Source organism: Mustela nivalis (genome assembly GCF_964662115.1).
Source record: "Mustela nivalis genome assembly, chromosome: 6".
Lineage (NCBI taxonomy): Eukaryota > Metazoa > Chordata > Mammalia > Carnivora > Mustelidae > Mustela > Mustela nivalis.
Genome location: NC_139025.1, coordinates 84,951,618 through 84,968,853, shown reverse-complemented (window position 1 = coordinate 84,968,853; position 17,236 = coordinate 84,951,618). Strand labels below are relative to the sequence as shown.

At 44.4% G+C, this 17,236-nt stretch overlaps 1 long non-coding RNA gene across 1 annotated transcript in view; it reads right to left on the bottom strand.

Annotated features, from left to right (window-relative positions):
- LOC309867157 overlaps window positions 1–17,236 on the bottom strand; it is a 185,002-nt gene that overhangs the window by 162,911 nt on the left and 4,855 nt on the right. The gene's annotated exons all lie outside the window — the stretch shown is intronic.

Below are 17,236 nucleotides of genomic sequence, written 5' to 3'. Positions count from 1 at the left end.
AGGGGAAATGGGGGGGGGGGGACGGCAAACAGAAAATGTCTGCCTCTAGTGTGCTAGAAATAAGACCATGAAGTTTGCTTCCAACTATTTCCACATGAAATCTTTAATTTAGAAGCTTTATTTATTTATTAAGATTTTATTTATTTATTTGACACAGAGCACAAGCAGTGGGAGTGGTTAGGCAGAGAGAGAGGGAGACGCAGACTCTCTGCTGTGCAGGGAGCCCTATACGGAATGTGGGGCTGGATCCCAGGATCCCGGGATCATAACCAGAGCCGAAGGCAGACACCTAATCACAACTATTTGACCATCCATGCACCCCATAGCTTAGAAGCTCTGCGAGCAAGCTCATGGGAACGTGTAGCAGGAGGTACGAGAACTGGGCCTTTCTCTGTGGAGGGGTGTGGGAAGACAGGGAGGGACACAGGTATTGCCCTGCTGGCTCAGGGCAATGGAATGGGGTGGGTGCTTCTGAAAGCAAATATCCTGAAAAACCTGGTGCTGGTACTCGAGATTCTGGTTCCCACGTGGATCGTGGATCGTGAGACCTGAATTCACTTGCAGGGAAGTGGCTTTCAGAATGTTTGCTGCTGTGATTAGTTTTAACTGCAAGTAATGATTACTTGTGAAGTAATGTTTGGGAATTACTGATGGAGAAGAGCTTTACTCTCAAATACTCAGCTGCCGTTAATGGACTCCCATGATGTGCCAGGCACTGCACCAAGCACTTCATATATATTATCTCACTTAATACAAAGAGCATTCCTACAAGTTGGCAACATAATGATCGTCCCTGGATAGGACAGAAATGGGGGTTAGTAACTTGTCCAAGGTTATATAGCTATGAATGGTCAATTCAGGCTTGAAACCCGCAAAGTCAGAGAGCACAGCCTGGGCTCACTCTCCCACCAGCATTCCAGAGGGCACCCTTAGGCAGCTCTGTCAGGATCACGTTATCTTTTGGGTGAATGCAGGTCAGTAGAAGGCACCTTTTAAAACATATAGGAGGGGTTCCTGGGTGGCTCAGTGGGTTGGGCCGCTGCCTTCGGCTCAGGTCATGGTCTCGGCGTCCTGGGATCGAGTCCCGCATCGGGCTCGCTGCTCAGCAGGGAGCCTGCTTCCTCCTCTCTCTCTGCCTGCCTCTCTGCCTACTTGTGATCTCTCTCTATCAAATAAATAAATAAAATCTTAAAAAAAAAAAAAACATACAGGAGGCTCCCAGGTGACTCAGTCGGTTAAGCATCCAACTCTTGGTCTCAGCTCAGGTCATGATCTCAGGGTTGTAAGTTCAAGCCTTGCATAGGACTCGATGCTGGGCGTGGAGCCTACTTAAACAAACAAACAAACAAACAAAAAACAGGAGTTCTAGTATGAGTGTGTGTGTGTGTGAGTTTAAGTGGGAGTTACCTACCAGTGATTAAATCTATGTCAATAATTTTCTCAGCTCAGTCTCTTTTCCCTTAGCTTCTTGGCTCCCCCATGGTCAAGGAGTTTGAGGTAGGTGATAATAGTAGAGTTTTTGAAAACCTTTTTTTGAAGTATAGGAAACATGTAAAAAAAAAAAATAGACCAACCCGAAGTACACAGTCCTTGAGAATTTTAGCAGTCAGATCCAAATAACCAGCAACCAGATCAAGAGACAATATTACCAGCACTCTAGAAACAACCTTTGGGGCCCCCTCCCAACCTCTGCCTCCTCCCACCTCCCCAAAGGTAACCTCTCTCCTGACTTACAACATCATGGATTAGAGTAGCTCTTTTTTCAAAGTTCATATAGAGTCATATAGGGTGGATTATTTTGAGTTTGCTTTCTTGTGTCCCACAATATGTTTTTCAAAATCATTGAAATGTAGCAATTTTGAGAAGTGGGGGTCAAAAAAAAAATACAAGAGTAGAACAGTGGTTCTGTTCTGTTTTATATTTTTATTTTTTATGTGCCTATCTCAGTGCCTCTCCTGCCTCAAATAGGATCCCCCAGACAAATCCCCCGAGAATCTTGTTAAAATGTAGACTCCTATTCAGTGGGTCTAGGGTGGGGCCTGAGATTCTGCGTTCTAACAAGTTCTCAGGAGCTGCTGCTGCTGCTGCTGCTGGTCCACACTTCCTGGGGCAAGCTGCATCAGTAATTGGAAAGGGTGCAGCATATATTTGAAAAATCATTCAGTGCCTCCAATATATGGTCATTCTAGCAAAATCACACTGTTTGAGAACATGAGAGCATAGTTTAATTTCTACATCTTAAAAATGTAGTTACTTTTTCTTTATGTGTATCTGATTGATAGTTTTCTACTTAAAAAAATGAGTTCATTGGGATGCCTGCATGGCTCAGTTGGGTGAGTATCCGACTCTTGATTTCAGCTCAGGTCTCGGTCTTAATCTCAGGGACGTGAGTTCAAGCCCTGTACTGGGCTCCACATGGTATGGATCCTACTTTAAAAAGAAATAAAATAACAGGGATGCCTGGGTGGCTCAGCAGGTTAAGCCTCTGCCTTTAGCTCGGCCATCATCTCAGGGTCCTGGGATCGAGCCCCGCATCTGGGCTCTCTGCTCGGCAGGGTGTCTGCTTTGCTCCTCTCTGCCTGCCTCTCTGCCTATTTGTGATCTCTGTTGGTCAAATAAATGAATAAAATCTTTAATAAATAAATTAATTTATCTTTTGAATAGATGTCAAATACCCATGGTAAAAAATTTTAAAAGTACAGGAGGGTAGATGGGGTGGACGGAAGGAAGGCAGACTATGAAAAGGCCTTGCCCCTGGCCCCTCAGTTTCTCTTTCCAGAGGCAGCCACTGTTTACTGATTTGATTGAAATTTTCAGTAATCTGTATACTTATTTTTCTTTTGCATATATGGTAGGTTAATGTACAAGCTGTTTTAACCCTTTGCTCTTTTTATTAACAGTATATGTGGGGTGCCTGGCTGGCTCAGTCATTACAGCGTGTAGCTCTTGACCTCAGGGTTGTGAGTTTGAGCCCTGTTTGAGTACAGAGATTACTGAAAAATAAAAAAAAAATCTTAAAAAAAAACCAGTATGTATAAGTAAATAGCTAAAATACTTTAAGTGCTTTTGGTGTTTTGTTTTGTTTTGTTTTGTTTTAAGATTTTATTTATTTGAGAGAGAGAGAATGAGCTGGGGAGGAGGGGCAAAGGGAGAGGGAGAAGCAGACTCCCTGCTGAGCAGGGAGCCCAATGTGGGACTCGATCCTAGGGTCCTAGGATCATTATCTGAGCTGAAGGCAGATGCTTAACCTACTGAGCCACCCAGACGTTCCTAAGTGCTTTCAGTATTTTATTTTATTTGTTTTTTTTTTTTTTAAGATTTTATTTATTTATTTATTTGACAGAGAGAGAGAGAGACACACAGTAAGAGAGGGCACAGAAGCAGGGGGAATGGGAGAGGGAGAAGCAGGCTTCCTGCTGAGCAGGGAACCAGATTTGGGGCTCGATCCCAGGACCCTGGAATCATGACCTGAGCTGAAGGCAGATACTTAATGACTGAATCACCCAGGTGCTCCTCTATAAGTATTTTAACTATAGTTTTCACAACAACCTTGTGCACTAGGTACAATTATTGTTTCTATTTTATGGATGTAATTCAAATCTAGTATACCTTCCAGAACCTCTGTATTATGAAGATTTTTTCCTACCTGTCATCTGCATCTCCAGTCTTCTTTGTGCTGTGTCATAATTTGACAAGTTCCTTATCAGTGGACATTTAGGTTGTTTCCAATACTTGGCTATTACAAATAGTGCTGCAATGAATTTTTTAGGCATATATCCATAGGAATGTATCCATAGAAAAATTCCTATAAGAAAAGTTGCTGAAGGAATCTGCATTTTTTAAAAAGATTTTATTTATTTATCTGACACAGAGAGAGAGAGAGAGATCACAAGTAGACAGAGAGGCAGGTGGGTGGGTGGGGGAAGCAGGCTCCTCACTGAGCAGAGAGCCTGACGCAGGGCTCAATCCCAGGACCCTGAGACCATGACCTGAGCTGAAGGCAGAGGCCTTAACCCACTGAGCCACCCAGGCGCCCCAGGAATCTGCATTTTTAATTGATATTGCCAAGTTGCCTTCCAGAGGTGAGTTTTGCCCATTTGGTAAGTGAGAATGATACTTCATTGTAATTTTAGTTTCCATTTCTCTTATTATAAGTGAGGCATCTTTCCATGTTTAAGAGCCATTTTGATCTTCTTTACTGTGAACCGTTTGTCATATCCTTTTCTACTAAGTTGTGGGTCCCTTGTTACTAATTTGTAAGTGCTCATTTTATATAAAGAAAATTATTCCTGTGTGATATGTGGCGTAGGTGATGTTTTTGTTGCGCTTGTTCAAATATGTCTGTGTGTGAGTGTTTATGTGTGTGGCTTCTAGGTTTTGTGTGATACTTAGAAAGGATTTCCCCACTCCAGGGGTGTTTTTAGAAACCTGCATTTTCTTCTAGTGCTTCTAAAGTTTTTTTCAGTGTTTCATTTCGAGTTGTCTAAAAGAAGTGAGATACAGATCCAATTTTTTTTTTCCAGGTGGCTACCCAATGTCTCAACACTGTATGTTGAACGATCTATATAGTTTCTTTCTTCCTTTTTTTTTTTTTTTTAAGATTTTATTTATTTATTTGACAGAGAGAGAGGTCACAACTAGGTAGGGAGGCAGGCAGAGAGAGGAGGAAGCAGGCTCCCTCCTGAGCAGAAAGCCCTATATGAGGCTGGATCCCAGGACCCTGAGATCATGACCCGAGATGAAGGTAGAGGCTTAACCCACTGAGCCACCCAGGTGCCCCCCAATCTATAGTTTCTGAACACTTGTTTAATAATCCATCTCTATGGGGGCACCTGGGTGGCTCAGTGGGCTAAAGCCTCTGCCTTTGCTCAGGTTGTGATCCCGGGTCCGTTCAGGCTCTCTGCTCAGCGGGGAGCCTGCTTCCCTTCCTCTCTCTCTCTCTGCCTCTTTGCCTGCTTGTGATCTCTATCTGTCAAATAAATAAATAAAATCTTTAAAAAAAAAATCCATTTCTATGTATCTCCAGGGTTTGCCATATATGTCATACACATGCTCACGTGTGTATTGGGGTTTATTTCTAGGCTCTATTCCATTTATGTGTGCTAGTACCATCACTGCTACACTACTGTAGATGTATGGTGTAGTTTTCCTACATATCCCTCTTACCCTTTTTTTTTTTGCAATATTCCCTCAAAGTTGAAGGAGCACCATCATAGGGCATAACATGACAGCAGGCTAATGAAGGAATGCAGGTCTCCCAAGGCTTTACAGAGTGATTTGCCCATGATGTCACCCAGCAAGAAGGGGCATAATTAGGACCAGACCCCAGGAATTTACCTAGTTCCTCTATCTTTCCAGTGTCCCAGAGTTGGGGGGTAGAGGTGGTAGAGAGGCTGCACTGACTTTTCAGTCACCATTCACAATGAACAGGTTTCTAAGTTCTATTGATTCCACTCTTTTGAATGGATTCTTCCTGCCATCAACATCCTCAGATCTCCCCTGTTCCCCAGACTACTGCAATAGTTCTGGAAGCTTCCTGACCTCTCCCAACCCAGGCCAGGTCATGCCCCCCTGGTTATAAAGCTCCATTCTTTGGCACCTGGGGAATTTATCTGCAGACCTCTCGTTCCCCTTTTGTAATTAATTAGTTGTGATTATCCACCCTATCCCCCATGGAAGCTGGGTGAGCACAGGATCTTGTCTGCTTTATTTATTGCAGTATTCCCAGCCCCTTAGCACAAAATCCTAACTCCAGTTTTACAAAAATGGAAAAGTAGAATGGGAAAATTTATTTCACAAATCCTTTTGAGGATTAACTGAAACAAAGTATCTGTGGGCTGTAAAAGGGCCTGGCATGTATGTAGCCAAGGTTCAGTAAATGATAAGCACAATTTCTCACCTTTTCCCCCAAATTACTGTTTTTCCCAGTAAAAAAGAGTAACGCAAAAAGGAGAGGTTGTTTGGGTCCTCCCTAAGATACTGAGAGGAGGAGGACCCAGGATTATTCAAAAGGAGAAAGGAATTTTACATCTTGACCCTTGAGAACCCAAAAGACCTCAAGTCAGACGGCCTGGGCTGAACTTTGCTGGCGGGTTCCCAGAAATCCCGAGTGAAGGTCCTTCTACCCGCGTTCCGACAAGGGGGGCCGGGGCCTAGCGCCGCCTAACGCGCTGCCTCTGCAGGTCCACGAGGGACCGCACCACACTCGGGGCCACGCGCAAGGTCACGTGCGGACTCGCTCCGCCCTGGCCACGGTGGAGAAAGGCTCGGGCCGGGCGGTGGAACACAGGCCCCTTTGTCCGCGGAGCGGAGGGGCCCCAGCTGCAGACTCGCCGCGGAGCTCGGCGCGGCCGGGGCAGCGCTTCCCGGGCGGGAGGGCGCTGAGAGCCGCCGGGAGGGGGAGCCGTGCAGCTCCAGGTTGGCCGGGTGGGGCCTCCGCCGCTCTGCATGGGGCGCCTGCGTCGGAGGCCCGAGCGGCTTTTGTTAAAGCTGTCCTCTCTGGAGGTAAAATTTCTTTAAACCAGGATTGACTTGGCCGCGAGGAACAGAAAGGAACCGTGAGCTCTAGTTTTTCCGCCCTGGGAGCTCAGGCTCTGGGAAAGAAGGAAAGCACCCCGAGTTTGTCCAGAACGAGCTAAGGAGCAGTGTGGACAGTAGGCGCGCCCCCGGGAGGGCAGAGGAGGGGAGGGGTGGCTGGAGCCTGCTGGGCAGAGTGGAGGCTGGAAGGTGTCCTAGCCAGGTGGCTGGAGCGATGGCCAGGCCACATGGAAACGAGGGCTGCAGACACTTACTGGGCAAAAGATAGCTGAAGACTCGGAGGAAACTGCTAAAGCCAAAGGAAACGAATATCCAGCTCAATAGACAAGTTTTCATTTTTTATTTTTTCAGTTTCATAGCAGCAATCTTTTATTACCATGAAATATTATGTATAACGTCCATATATAAATTGGATGAAAACATGCGGTCCTCCAAACATTTAAATCTTCTTCCTTAGGAAATACTTTCTTCTTTGTGACCTTGAGGGACCTTAATCCGGCCACTGAGAAAAAAAAAAAAAAAAAAAAAAGCCGCAGTCATTTGCTGCTTGCTGAAACTTCCATTGTAAAACGGAGCATGTATTTCTACCAGCACTATCTCACAGTACTCTTGAGTTCCAAACTTGGAAGGAGGAAAGTGTCAAACCTCATGAAGATTGAGTTTTACAGTGCATCGATAATGTCTTCTAGAAATACAACGAATATTACTGGAACTGGACAGCCTTTTCCAACCCTACTATTTTTTTAATCAGCTCGTGGCCCCTTTTTTGATACTTAGAAACTATTTGGCATTTAGAATCATTGTTCTAACAGTCTCTGTTCAAGCATGTACTACATACCAGGTACTCTTGGACCTTTGTAAACTTTATTATTTTTAATCCTCAGCCATGGTATGTTTTAGCTTGGTTAGTGAACACAACTGTTTACTTTGTGATTGTTTTATTTTGTTGGGGAGTAGGGAAGCACAGAAGGAGAGAGAATTTTTTTTTTTTAAGATTTTATTTATTTACTTGACAGAGAGAAATCACAAGTAGATGGAGAGGCAGGTAGAGAGAGAGAGGGGGAAAGCAGGCTCCCTACTGAGCAGAGAGCCCGATGCGGGACAAGATTCCAGGACCCTGAGATCATGACCTGAGCCGAAGGCAGGGGCTTAACCCACTGAGCCACCCAGTCGCCCCAAGGAGAGAGAATCTTAAGCACTTAACCCACTGAACCACCTAGGAGCCTCGACTCTGTGGGGTTTTTCTTAAAAAAACAAACAAACAAACAAAAACACTTCATACTGGGTGCCTGGGTGGCTCAGTGTTAAAGCCTCTTCCTTGAGCACAGGTCATGATTTTTTTTTTTTTTTTTAAGATTTTACTCACTTGACAGATCACAAGTAGGCAGAGAGGCAGGCAGAGAGAGAGGAAGGAAAGCAGGCTCCCCACCGAGCAGAGAGCCTGATGTGGGGCTCGATCCCAGGACTCTGGGATCATGACCTGAGCCGAAGGCAGAGGCTTTAACCCATTGAGCCACCTAGGCGCCCCTGCAACAAACATTCTTGCTTAGGTCTCCTTACATATACAAGAGAGAGAGTTTCAGGCTGGTTTTTAGGAATGCACATGTCCAACTCTGCTAGATATGGCCAAGTTCTCACAATGGCTATAAAAGTAGCATTTTCACCAGCAGCAACTGAGAGTTCCTTTTGCTTCACATTCTCAGTAATACTTAGTATCGTCAGATGTTTTAGTTTTTAACAGTCTGATGAGTGTGAAATGATATCGCGTTTCTTTTTTTTTTCTTTTTATAAATTTAGTTTAAAGATTTTGTTTATTTGAGAGAGAGACAGCAGAGCTAGAGAGAGAGTACGGGTTTGGGGGAGAAGCAGAGGGAGAGAGAAGCTGACTCCTGGCTGAGCTGGGAGCCTGACTGGGGACTTGATCCCAGGACTGTGGGATCATGACTTGAGCCTGCCAAACGCTTATCTGACTGAGCCACAGAGGCGGCCCTGATATCTCATTTCTGTCTTAATTTCTATTTTCAGACTTACTCGTGAGACTGAGCATTTTTTCAGATGTTTATGGGACACTGCGTTTTTCTTTCTTGGCTTTGTTTATAGTCTTTGCTCAGTTTTATTTTACTTACTGATTATAGATAATCCTTACATATTCTTGGGGCGCCTGGGTGGCTCAGTAGGTTGGGTATACAACTCTTTATTTCTGCTCAGGTCATGAACTCAGGGTCTTGAGATGGAGTCCCTGTTGACTCTGCCCCAGACATGGAGCCTGCTTGAGATTCTCTCTCTCCCTCTGCCCCTCCCCTCTCACATGCTTGTGTGTGCCCTGTCTCTGTCTCTGTCTCTCTCTTTCAAAAAAAAAAAAGAAAGAAAGAAAGAAAGAAATTCTTCACGTATTTTGGACTAATCACATATCAGCTATATATGAGGCAAACAATCTTCTCGTGGTTGCAACTTGTCTCCCTCGCTCTCTCTCTCTCTTTTTTTTTTTTTTGGTACAAAAGTTCTAAATGTCAATGTAGTCAAACTTATTAATATTTTACTTTATAGCTTTTTGTGACATTTTAAAGAAATTACTTCCTGGAGTGCCTGTGTAGCTCAGTCATTGGGCATCTGCCTTCGGCTCAGGTCATGATCCCAGGGTCCTGGGATCGAGCCCCAAGTCTGGCTCCCTGCTCTGTGGAAAGCCTGCTTCTCCCTCTTCCATTCCCTCTGCTGTGTTTCCTCTCTTGCTGTGTCTCTCTCTGTCAAATAAATAAATAAAATCTCTCTTTTTTTTAAAAGATTTTATTTATTTGACAGAGAGAGATCACAAGTAGGCAGAGAGGCAGGCAGAGAGAGAGAGGAGGAAGCAGGCTCCCCGCTGAGCAGAGAGCCCGACACCGGGCTCGATCCCAGGACCCTGAGATCATGACCTGAGCCGAAGGCAGTGGCTTAACCCATTGAGCCACCCAGGCGCCCAAATAAATAAAATCTTGAAAGAAGGAAAGAAAAAAAGAAAGAAAGAAAGAGAAATTGTTTCCTATGCTGGAGGTCATATAGTTGGTCCTATATATGTGTGTGTATATATATATGTATATATTTAAAGATTTATTTATTTATTTATTTTAGAGAGAAAGCAGTGGGGAGGGGCAGAGGGAGAGAGGGAGAGAGAGTCCAGAGCAAATTCTGAGCTAAGCATGGAACCCGACTCAGGGCTCCATCTCAGGACCCTGAGATCATGACCTGAGATGAAACCAAGAGTCAGTTGCCCCCCTGACTGATTTCATACAGGCGCTCCTCCTTTATAGTCTTTTAAAAGTTTTGAAGATTTTCTTTTCAAATCAAAGTCTTTATCTGGAATTACCTTTGTGAATGGTATAAGGTAATTTCATTTTTCTCTTATGCATATCTAACCCCAGCATCATTTGCCAACCAGACAAGAATAATTCAACTAAAAAACAAAACAGAACAGGGCACTTGGGTGGCTCAGTCGTTAAGCATCTGCCTTTGGCTCAGGTCATGATCCAAGGGTCCTGGGATTGAGTCCTGCATGGGGCTCCTTGCCCAGCGGGAAGCCTGCTTTTCCCTCTCCCATTCCCCCTGCTTGTGCTCCCTCTCTCACTGTGTCTCTTTCTGTCAAATAAATAAATAAAATCTTTTGAAAAATCCCCCGAAACAAAAAACATCTATAGCCTGGATGGGTATATATAGATTTGGAGAGAGCTCTAAAGCGGGGAAATGTTTCCTAGGGCCCACCCAAGTCCAGTCTGGGCTCAGGCACACTACCTAGACCATGCTGTTGGTCCTGGCCAATCTGCGGCATCAGAGGGGGATTTAGAAAATTCTGAGGAAGGCATTTCTGGTCACCCAGGCCCTTGGGGGACCTGGTTCTAACTGGGATTTCCCACCAGCTTGGCATTTGTGGCCCCAGCCATTCGTAGCCACTGAGGGCAGGTACATCAAAGCATGGACTCCCCAAGGCAGGGAAATGTGTGGGGCAGGGAGCTGACTTGGCAGGTCTAAGGGCTGTACTGACTAACATTATGGCTTTTTCCAACCAAGCATTTCCCTGGAGCTAAAAGCTCCATAGATCTGTCTTCCAAGTGTTTTCAGGGAAGAGTTTTTCCAAAATCTGATGTGTCACCAAATATCCAGCTCTCAAAATCTGTTTGTCACAGGCTGCCTTACCAGTAAGTCAAAATCCCATCTTTTAGATTATTGTTAGGGTAGCAGCCTCATTTCCAGGTACCAATTTCTACATTATTAGGTTATAAGGTAAATTGATACAACAAAGAGACTACAAAATAGAGTGACTCAAACCAAACCTGAGTTTCTTTCACACTCATCCAGCTGTCTGGATGTGAAGAGTATTTGAGGTTTGTAGGCAGCTCTGTTCCAGCTGCTGATTCGAGGTCCAGGTTCCCTCTTTCTTGTTGCCCCACATTTTCCTAAGGTGTTGACCTCTTAGGTGTGGTCAAAGTGGTTACTCATACAACTACACTCCAGCTGCCAATCTTCATGCCTGTGTCCTTCTGGTCTTTCTTTGGTTGATTTCTCAGAAAGAACTTATGGGAACAGCAGTCTCTGAGTGTTTGCAGTATTCTTAACAGTTTCTCTGTAGCCTTTTTACTTGAAGCTCAGTTTGGTTGGATACAGAATCTGTGGTTCACATTTTCTGTCTTTGTCTTAAATATGTTACTCCATTACTTTCTGGATAAAGTGTGAACTAACAAAAAGTGTAATATTTTTCCCCTTGGTCTTTTTTTTTTTTTTTTTTTTTTTTTGCCTGGATGCCAATAACCATTTATTTTTCTTTCAAGTCCAATAGTTTCAAGAGACCATTTATTGGCCTTTCTGGAACTGTTTACCCAGATACGTGCCATGCTTTTTCAATATATGGTTCCAAGTTCTAGAGTAGAACTCCCTTTTTTATTGTATTCACATAGTGGCTTTAAAAAAAATATGGGGTGGGCGCCTGGGTGGCTTAATCTTTAAGCATCTGCCTTCAGCTCAGGTCATGATCCCAGGGGCCTGGGATGGAGCCCACATCAGGTTCCCTGCTCAGCGGGAAGTCTGCTTCTCCCTCTCCCCTGCTTGTGTTCCCTCTCTCTCTGTCTCTCTCCGTCAAATAAATAAAATGATTTAAAAAAATAATAAAAGTTTAAAAAAAAAATATATATATATATATATATATATATGGGGTGCCTGGCTGGCTCAATTGGTTGAGCATCTGATTCTTGGTTTCAACTCAGATCATGATCTCAGGATTGTGGGATCAAGCCCCAAGTCGGCCTTATATTTGCCTTCGATTTTCTGAGATGTGCCTCCCTCCCTTTTATTTGGACCTTCTTCCTATTTGTCCTCCCTGGGATTTCATTCCTAGCAGTCACCCCTCATGGAAGAGCTAAAGAGTTTTGTCCCTTGGAAGGAGCTTTATTTGTAGTTCTAAGAGCTTGTAGGACCCAGTCTGTCCCATCACTATGAGACCTTATTGCATCTTTGTAGTCCTGCTGGACCCTTTAGGATCCTCTCCTGGCTTTGACAGAGAGTTACCGATTATGGGTACCCCTGCTCTCAGGGTTGTCAAAAGCTGAGTTCCTTCGTTTTGCCTCCCTCTACACAGATTCTGATCCCACACGAGTCTTGTAGCCGACAGGGTTTATCGTTGCCAGCTTTGAATTTGTGGATCCAGAGGCATGCCTTGCCACCCGGATTTGTGGCGCTGTTATCCACGAGCCTTTTGTTTGCCATCCCAGGTACATTTTGCTGCCTCGGTAGTCTTCTCTCACGTCACTAGTATTGTCATATATTGCATTTATTATCCTTCAATTCTAAATCTTTTATTATGTACACACATTTCCTTTATAAACCAAAGAGACTAGGTCTCTGGATGCTTTTAGGAGCTATGTTTGTCAGTCTTTCCCCTCGGGTAGAGGAACTGTTGCAAGCCCTGGCTATAAGCGCTGAACTGGACTCTAACTCCTGACCTGGACTGAAGAACTTTTTGTCCCCTACAGTGCCTGCTGCCTCCCCTGCATCTCTACTAGGATCCTCACAGGAGGCTTCAGTCCTGTTCATGGCTTTATGTTTCTATTTAGTTCAGGGCCACAGAGATGATAATCTTGCGTTTGAACTCAGCACTATCATTTTGGTGTTTTCTTTTTTCTTTGGTGTTTTATCTCTCCCTGCTATGTATTTACACCAGAGGAAGTGGCAAAAGAGTGAACTCGGAGAGCCATCTTGACTCAAAGTATCTCAAAAAAGTTTTTTTTTTTAAATTTAATTTATTTATCTGATAGAGAGAGATCACAAGTAGGCAGAGAGGCAGGCAGAGAGAGAAAGGAGGAAGCAGGCTCTCTGAGGAGCAGATAGCCCGATGCGGGGCTCGATCCCAGAACCCTGGGATCAGTAAAGCCACCCAGGTGCCCCTCAAAAAACAGTTTTGAATGAACAATACACAATGAACTGACAAGGCACCACCAGGACACAAAACTGAATCAGACGGGGCACCTGGGTGGTTCAATGGGTTAAGCCTCTGCCTTCGGCTCAGGTCATGATCCCAGAGTCCTGGGATAGAGCCCCGTATCGGGCTCTCTGCTCAGCAGGGAGCCTGCTTCCCCCCCCCCTCTCTATCTGCCTCTGTGCCTACTTGTGATCTCTGTCAAATAAATAAATAAAATCTTAAAAAAAAAAAAACTGAATCAGAAAGGCTCCTGCTCTCGAAGAGATAAGAGTGTAGTGAAAGAGGGTGACCCAGACCATACCACCATACTACAGACTGACAACTGATCTATTGGAAGGGATAAGTAGAGCTGGAGACCCCAGGAAGAAGCAAGGGCTTGTGAGGAAGGGGATAAGGAAAGCTCCTCAGAGGTTGTGGCTTTAGAACAGGTCATTTAGAGATGTGGTTGTGGGAGTGGACATGGCAGTTTGGGGACAGCTCCTTGAAACTGGAGCATGAGCTGCCTTGGAGGAGTGGGGAGGAGGTAATGAAGGAAGATGCTGGAAGTTGGAGCTTAGGTTGTGGAGTTCACACAGATTTCGTTCCAGTCCCGCCTCTGCCATAGACTAGAGGTGTGAGCCTGGACAGTTCACTTCACCTTTCTGAGCCTTAGTTTCATCTATAGAAAGGTAAGAGTATCTCTTGCCTCAGAGGGTTATAATGAGTATAATTGTTGGTAATGTACATAAAGACACAGTAAACTCTTAATAATTAGTACCCATAACTTTATAAGCATTATGAAGGGCCTTGAATGTCAAGTTATTAACTTTTTAAAGGCTTGGTTAAGGTATAATTTACATACAATAACAAACTAAGCACTTTGACTGCCACTTATTGGTCCTACTTCTACTCTCTGGAACAGTCCCTGGGATATTACCCAGACTGTGAAAGTGTTTGTGGCACCCAGGTAATGGCACCAAAGATGTCTACTTGTTAATCTCAGGAACCTGTGAGTATGTCAGGTAGCATACCAGAAGGGGAATTAAGGTTACAGATGGAATTAAGTTGCTGATCAACTACCCTGGAGATGGGCATATTATTCTAGATTATAAGAGAGCCTGTGTGGGTAGAAAAGGGAAGGCAGAAGAGGGAAAATCAGAGATGGTGTGAGAAGGACTCCTTGACTTTGCTGTACATGGTTTTGAAGATGGAAGGGGCCATGAGCAAAAGAATGTGAGCAGCTTCTAGAAACTGGAAAATACCAGGAACCAGATACCCTCCTAGAGCCTCCAAGAGATCACCACTACTAACTTGACTTTGGCTCAGTGAAACCTACTGTGGGCTTCTGACCCCCAGAACTATAGGTCATAAAAGCATGGCATTTTATTTTATTTTAAAGATTTTATTTACTTATTTATTTTAAAGTAATCTCCATAACCAACATGGGGCTCAAACTCACAACCCCAAGATCAAGAATCACACACTCTATGTCCAAGCCAACCAAGTGCTCCAAAAGTGTGTTGTTTTAAACCACTACATTTCTGGTAATTTGTTGTAGCAGAAATAGAGAACTAGTAGAGTCTTGAATAAATGCTTGTTGACTACCTGAATTAATGAATCAAGGACAAATCTTTTACCTTTTTCTTATAATAATCCTAATTTTAGAGGAGAGAAAATTTAGTTTGGATCATACTATCTCTCTGTAAGGTACTCATATCTTAAATAACATGAAATCCCTGGGGTGGTGCTAAAGTGATTTTGAGATTGAAGAGTGGATGTTTGTATTTCTTCCAAATTCCCGTGTTGAAACCTAATTCTCAATGTCAGAGTATTTGGAGGTGAGGCCTTTGGGAAATGATTTTGTCATGGGGGTGGAACCCTTATGAATGGAATTAGTGTGCTTATAAAAGGGACTCCAGGGCACCTGGGTGGCTCAGTGGGTTAAGCTGCTGCCTTCAGCTCAGGTAATGATCTCAGGGTCCTGGAATCGAGTCCCGCATCAGGCTCTCTGCTCAGCAGGGAGCCTGCTTCCTCCTCTCTCTCTCTCTACCTGCCTCTATGCCTACTTGAGATCTCTCTCTGTCAGATAAATAAATAAAATCTTCAAAAAAAAAAAAAAGGGACTCCAGGGAGCTCCCTTGATCCTGCCAGCATGGGACACAGCAAGATGACTCTCTGTGAACCAAGAAATGAGCCCTCACCAGACATTAAATCTGCTGGTGCCTTGACCTTGGACGCCCAGCTTCCAAAACTGTGAGAAATAGATTTCTATTGTTTATGATCCCACTCAGTCTATGGTATTCTGTTATGACAACATGAATGGATTAAGAAAGAGCTTGGGATAATTCCAGATTGGATGCACCATTGATATGATAATAATTTAAACCATATTCCCTTTGCTACCCCTCTGGGTGGACCAACAGAAGGCACACTGACCCCTACAACGCAGCTTGCTTTATTCTTCCCTCTGGGTGACTTCTTGGGCTGTGGTTCTCAAAGAGGCAGAGGGAGGAACATATCAGAGTTAGCTGGGTAATCTTACAAACTGTGAATGCACACTACCCTCTTCTTTCTTGTCTACTCAAGGGATCTGATTTGCCTTCTCCCCACCCTCCACCCCCTTGAGAATCATTGTCTTAAAGCAAATACTATATGGGCAGAAAGGAGAAGTATACACAGAAGAATACACCAAGAGGATTCTTCTGAATTAAAAAAGATCTAAAACAAAACAAAACAAAAAGATCCCATTCTCATTTAGACAAGTTAGCTTGTTCTAACTCTTTTTTTTTTTTTTTAAAGATTTTATTTATTTGACAGACAGAGATCACAGGTAGGCAGAGAGGCAGGCAGAGAGAGAGGAGGAAGCAGGCTCCCCGCTGAGCAGAGAGCCCGATGCAGGGCTCGATCCCAGGACCTGAGATCATGACCTGAGCCGAAGGCAGAGGCTTAACCCACTGAGCCACCCAGGCGCCCCAGCTTGTTCTAACTCTTATCCTATATTCAAACTGTTGGCCTTTATCCATGGCCAGAACCTCAGAGTACACAAAAGCCCCAGGAAGACTCCCATATGTGAATTTCTTTCCCTTTGTTCCTTTCTGTGTCACCTCCAGTCCTGGGAAGACCAGGTTCCATTAGCTAGTTTTCCTCCTGGATGCTGGAGAACCCAACCCTTCTGTCCTGCCTGGGACACAGCCATTCCTATTTTGCTTTGAGCAGGAACTTCTTTGTGCTGTGTCTTCTCCGTTGTGTGTGTGTGTGTGTGTGTGTGTCTGTTGGTTTATTTTTTAGTGTGGAGCCCAATACAGGGCTTGACCCCAAGACCCCGAGATCAAGACTGGAGCTAAGATCAAGAGTTGGACGCTTAACTAACTGAGCCACCCATGTGCCCCTTATCTGGGTCGTTAGTAAATGGAGTGCCTTGGCTGCAGGCTTCTAATCTTGCAGAAGCCAGAAGCTTCCTTGCCCTTTGCCAGGGTTGTCAGGATCAAGACTTACTTTACTGACCACTGTTACCTCTCTGACTTGAAATACTCTGTCTGTAGCCCTTCTACCCCAGTATTCCCTAGTCCCGTAAATAAAAAGGACTCTCGAACTTTAGGTTCCTTCTTATCTCTGCGATTCTTGGATTGTTCTGTCTCCACCATATTCTCCAGCCAAATTCTTAGAGCAATTTCATGGATGAAGAAGTCTACTGGATTTTTCTAACCGAGTCTGCTGCTTATTTTCTCTAGAAGACACTGCTGTCAGGATAATTGCCATTTGCCCATGTCCTGACCATATAGCTGGCTTGTAGGGATCCCAGATACTTCTACTGTCATTATTAGTTGGGTCAAAAAAAAAGTCTTCTCCCTGTTTGTCTTTTAGATTCTCTTCTCTTACCTGTTCTGTCAGTTCCTCTGTTCCAACCCCAGGGCTGGCGACTCACACAACTCACATGGGGCTCATGGCCCTTAGTCCTGCCCATTCATTCCTGCAACCCCTTTTCTGAGCTGCAAACATCCACTCATTTGGGAAGAGGAAGTGGAAAATGGACTCTGTAAGGCCACAGTGTTGCCTTTCATAATACTTTAGAACAAAGGTTAAGCTAGAATACAATCAGCTCCCAGCCCCAGAATGAGCATCTTTCTCTACCCGGAGATGTATGCATTTGCTCACCTCTGTCGTGGTGGCCTCAGGACAGCATTTTGGCTCTGAGCAGGAGTAGAAGTACGCAGAAGATGTGTTCAGCCCAGCCCTGTCCCTTCCTGAGGACCTTGAGCGTAGAGGAGCTTATCCTGA